Source organism: Chiroxiphia lanceolata, chromosome Z, assembly GCF_009829145.1.
Source record: "Chiroxiphia lanceolata isolate bChiLan1 chromosome Z, bChiLan1.pri, whole genome shotgun sequence".
Taxonomy (NCBI): Eukaryota; Metazoa; Chordata; class Aves; order Passeriformes; family Pipridae; genus Chiroxiphia; species Chiroxiphia lanceolata.
In genome coordinates this window covers 25325081-25329871 of record NC_045671.1, presented here as the reverse complement: position 1 = coordinate 25329871, position 4791 = coordinate 25325081, and positions in this window count along the sequence as shown.

Sequence of the window (4791 nt, the reverse complement as noted above, 5' to 3'; positions counted from 1 at the left end):
ATGTCACAACTCAATTTGTATCTTGCCCAAGTTCTATTTGGACATTGTGATGCTCTGACACAGTACATGGCTTACTTCCATTACTTATACAATGCTGTTACCCCAGAGTTCAGCCCACACAGTCTCTTCCCTGCAGGACTTTCTGTTTTTACCTCTCCCACTGAAAACAGGTTATAGGTGTTTTTCAGAGCTTGTCGGTGTTCCTCCTAGACCAGGCACAAGAAAAACTATACATATCCCACCAAGAATGATCTTTTAAGGCATAGCTTATCAAGACCTAAGCAGTAACTGCAAAAGATGCTCCTTCCACACTTTTGTTTAGAGTTGCCCTGACACAATTGTGTGAGATTTTAGGAGCCAGACTAAATAGAAATGGACATACATCAGACATATAAAACAACAGCCCGGAAATGGCCACACAATATAAAAAAAAAAAAAAAAAAGAAAAGAAAAGAAAAAAAGAGAAAAAACTCATAGGCAAAATTATGCTTCCTGAAAACTAGTACTTCTTCTTTCTCTTTTCATCCTGTTGCTGTCTCAAGAGTATGATTGCAAAGTGAGGAAGTGAATGTTGGAGCTTGCAAAAGCAGAATTGTGCCTCAGTGTCTTGAAACAAAATCCATTTGACTCATAATATCACCCATGGGGAAGGAGAAGAAGAGAGTATCTATGCTCTGGCAGTAACATAAATACCATTTTGAAAACATTACCCAAGACAGCCATGTGCTTACTGTTTTGGCCTATCTAACTTACCTACCGCGTGCTTCCCCAGAAAGTTATTGCACTGGCTTCTAGTCATATGCCTTTGGTAAAGTGCAATGGCTTGTACTGAAACAATTTTATTTTCAGCACAATCTCTTTTACTCCAGATCCTGTCATACAGCAAGTTAACATGAATTTTCTGACATAACCACAGAAGATGCAGTCAAACTACCATCATAGCATCATAGAAGAAAGTTTAAAAACAGATATTACAAAAATGGAAGTGGCTGTAAGGTAAAGGCATATTTTACAACCATGTTTCATGTCACCACTGTGGGAGCCTTTCCTGTTAGGTAAGTGTGGTGGGTTGACATTGGCTGGATGCCAGGTGCCCATCAGAGCCACTCTATCACTCCCCTCCACAACCGGACCAGGGAGGGAAAATATAATGAAAGGTTCATGAGTTAAAACTGGGAAAGAGCACAAAACAGTTACCATCACAGGCAAAACAGGCTCGATTGTGGAAATTAATTGAATTTATTTCCAATCAAACTCAGAGCAGGTTAATGAGAAGTAAACCAAATCTTAAAATCACCTTCCCCCCAACTCTTCCTCCTTCCTGGGCTCTATACTCACACAAACACACCCTGCCCCCCATCAGTGCAGGGAGACAGGGAATGGGGGTTATGGTCAATTCATCCCAGGTTGTTTCTGCTGCTGCTCAGGGAAACAATTCCTTCCACTGCTCCAGTGAGGCCTGTCCCATGAGAGACAGTTCTCCACAAACTTCTCCAGCAAGAGTCCTTCCCATGGGCTGCAGTTCTTCATGAACTGCTCCAATGTGGGTCCCTTTCCATGAGGTACAGAACCTCAAGAACAGCCAGCTCCCATGTGGGTCCTTGACAGGGTCACAAGTCCTTTCAGGAGACCTGCTCTAACCTGGGCTCCTCTTTCCAGGCAAGTCCCTGCCAGGAGCCTGCTCCACACAAGCTTCTTATGGGCTCACAGCCTTTTTTCAGGTATCCATCTGCTCCAGGGTGGGTCTTCTCCATGGGCTGCAGGTAGATCTCTGCACTCCCACTGACCTCCGTGGGCTGCAGGGGGACAGCCTGCTTCACCATGGTCTTTACTGTGTCCAGTTCTGGGCTCCTCAGCACAAGACAGACAAGGAGCTACTGGAGAGGGTCCAGCGGATAGCCACAAAGATGATTAGGGGGCTGCAGCATCTCTTTTATGAGGAGAGATTGAGGGAGCTGGGCCTGTTTAGAGAAGAGATGATTGAGAGATGATCTCATTAATGCACATAAATATCTCAAAGGCAGGTGCCAAGAGGATGGTGCCAGACTCTTTTCAGTGGCGTCCAGTGACAGGACAAGGAGCAATGGCCTTAAACTAAAACACAACATGTTTCACCTCAACACGAGGAAGAACTTCTTTGCATTGAGGGTGGCAGAGCCCTGGAACTGGCTGCCCAGGAAAGTCATGGAGTGTCCCTCTCTGAAGACATTAAAAACCCACCTGGACATGTTCCCATGTCACCTGCTCCAGGTGACCCTGCCTTGGAAGGTGAGTTGGACTGGATGATCTCCAGAGGTCCTTTCCAACCCTAAGGATTCCGGGATTCATCACGGGCTGCAGGTGAATCTCAGCTCCAGTACCTGAAGCACCTCCTCCTCCTCCATCTCCACTGACCCTGGTGTTTGCATAGTTGTTCCTCTCACATATTCTCACTTTGCTCTTTGAGTGCAATTACAACTGCAGAAACTCTTTTTTTTCCTTCTTAAATATGTTATCCCAGAGGTGCTACCAGTGTCACTGGTGGGTTCAGCCTTGGCCAGTGGTGGGTCTGCCCTGGAGCCTGGAGCCAGCTGGCATTGGGTCTGGAGTCAGCTGGCATGGGGGAAGCTTCTGCCAGCTTCTCACAGAAGCCACCCTTGCTACCCTGCTTTTGGTAGCCTCCTGCTACCCAAACTTGGCCACTCAAAAACAATACAGCAAGTTTAAAGGAAGAGATTCTCAATTTAATGAGGTATTCTGCTTATTTCTCCCCCAAATCAATTTTCTGTGTGTTCTTCACACTCTCCCCATATGTTACAATTTTTGCAATTAAAATGCACATTACAAAACACTTCTTTAATTAGTCCCTTCTCATACCTTGTCCTTTGTATGATTCAACCTTAAAGCTTTCTGTAAGTAGAAAGGTTTGTAATCGCAAATCAGGGTATTAGGGTACTATTGATACGTCTCAGAAATGTGCGCTCACAGCTAAGAGTCAACCATTATCCTGTGTTTCATCACAAGAAGTGTGACCAGCAGGTTGAGGGAGGTGATTCCGCCTCTCTATTTCACTCTCCTGAGACCTCATCTGGAGTGCTGCATCCAGGTCTGGAGCCCCCAGTGTAAGACCTGGACCTGTTGGAGCAAGTCCAGAGGAGGGCCACAGTGATGCTCAGAGGGCTGGAGCACCTCTCCTCCTGGCTGGTGAGGACAGGCTGAGAGTTAGGGTTGTACACTCTGGAGAAGAGAAGGGAAGACCTTACAGCACCTTCTAGTACCTAACAGAGCCTACAGGAAAGCTGGCGAGGATCTTTTTACAAGGGCATGTAGTGACAGGACAAGGGGGGATGGCTTTAAGCTTGTGTATGTTTAGATTAGGTATTAGGAAGAAATTCTTTACTGTGAAGCTGGTGAGGTGCTCCAACAGGTTGCCTGGAGTAGTTGTGAATGCCCCATCCCTGGAAGTGTTCAAGACCAGACTGGACAGGGCTTTCAGCAACCTGGTCGGAGAGGGTGGAACTAGATAATCTTTAAGGTCCCTTCCAACCCAAACCATTCTATGATTCTGTGATCAGAGCTGTTCACACAAAGGGTTTAAATCGCTGATGGATAGTTCAAAGAATACAAGATTATTAATGTACAGCTAATCACTTCAGATTCAAGTCATCTGAATATTACTCTGCTATGGATGAACTGAAAGATGTGTCTCCTAGTAACAATCATCCTTACCATCTTACCAAGTCTGTGGCTACCAAGGCTGTGAATTGTTTTCAACAAAAATTAATTTCCTCTGTCCACCTCTAAAACTGAACTATCTTGCTGCTTGTGTGCACCAAAACAGATGTTAATTACTGTTCTCCTGATAAACAAACAGCTTTTATCTGCAGGATTTCCTCTCAATACTTCTCCCAGATTATGGCGGCTAAACAATTTTAAGAAAACTCTTACCTAAAACCTCCTCTGGAATTGTTCCTGTTTCTCCAGAGTGGCTGTTCTGGAAAAGTAACTTCGTTTCACATACCTATCTTTTTCTCTGTAAAGCAATAAGCAAATTCTGGGTCACAGCACGCATTGTGCTGTAGACCTATGCAATTCGCAGCAGGGCAAAGGGCTGCAGTCCGACTTTAACAACAAGGTTAAGTACAGATAAATTTATGACATAATTATTGCTGAAGAATCTGCTACCTGGGCAATACATTGCCTTTTCTATGTTTGATGCAAGTGGAACATTTAGAAAAACTCTTGCAGCTTCAAAGTTAAGTTTAAAGATAATAAAGTTTTTGATTTTTGAAGTTTTTACTTACGGCAATTTTGAAAATCTGAGCTGTGCCATAAACATTTAGCTTTAATCAGTGTAAGCTTTATATTTTTATTCTAGTGGCTATTATTCTTAGCTTGTACATTTTATCTTTTGGATCGGTGGCTCCCTGTATTCAGGGTAATTTTAATTCTTAAATTTCTAGCTTTTTCACTGCACAGGTGACAGAAGGGAGCAAGGTGAATTCTTTCTTGCCCACATATTTTTTCTAATGTAACCTGAAATTTAAAAAATATATTCAAGTTATTTTATTTCACATTCTACTGTTTTATTTAGGATTTCCTTAGCTGCAAATCAAATTTTGGAAAGCTACTGAATTGTAAGAAAGGCTTCACCCTTTCCCTTCTTTTCACTCTGGTAACTCCCAAAGCTGCTTTTTTCATGTAGCAGTTCAAAATAGCCATTTATCTTATGAAGTGCCATCTTACAGGACTGGGGAAAAGCTTTCTGTCTTTGTTGCTGTTTGTTTTGTTTTAAAGGGAAATAAAACCTTA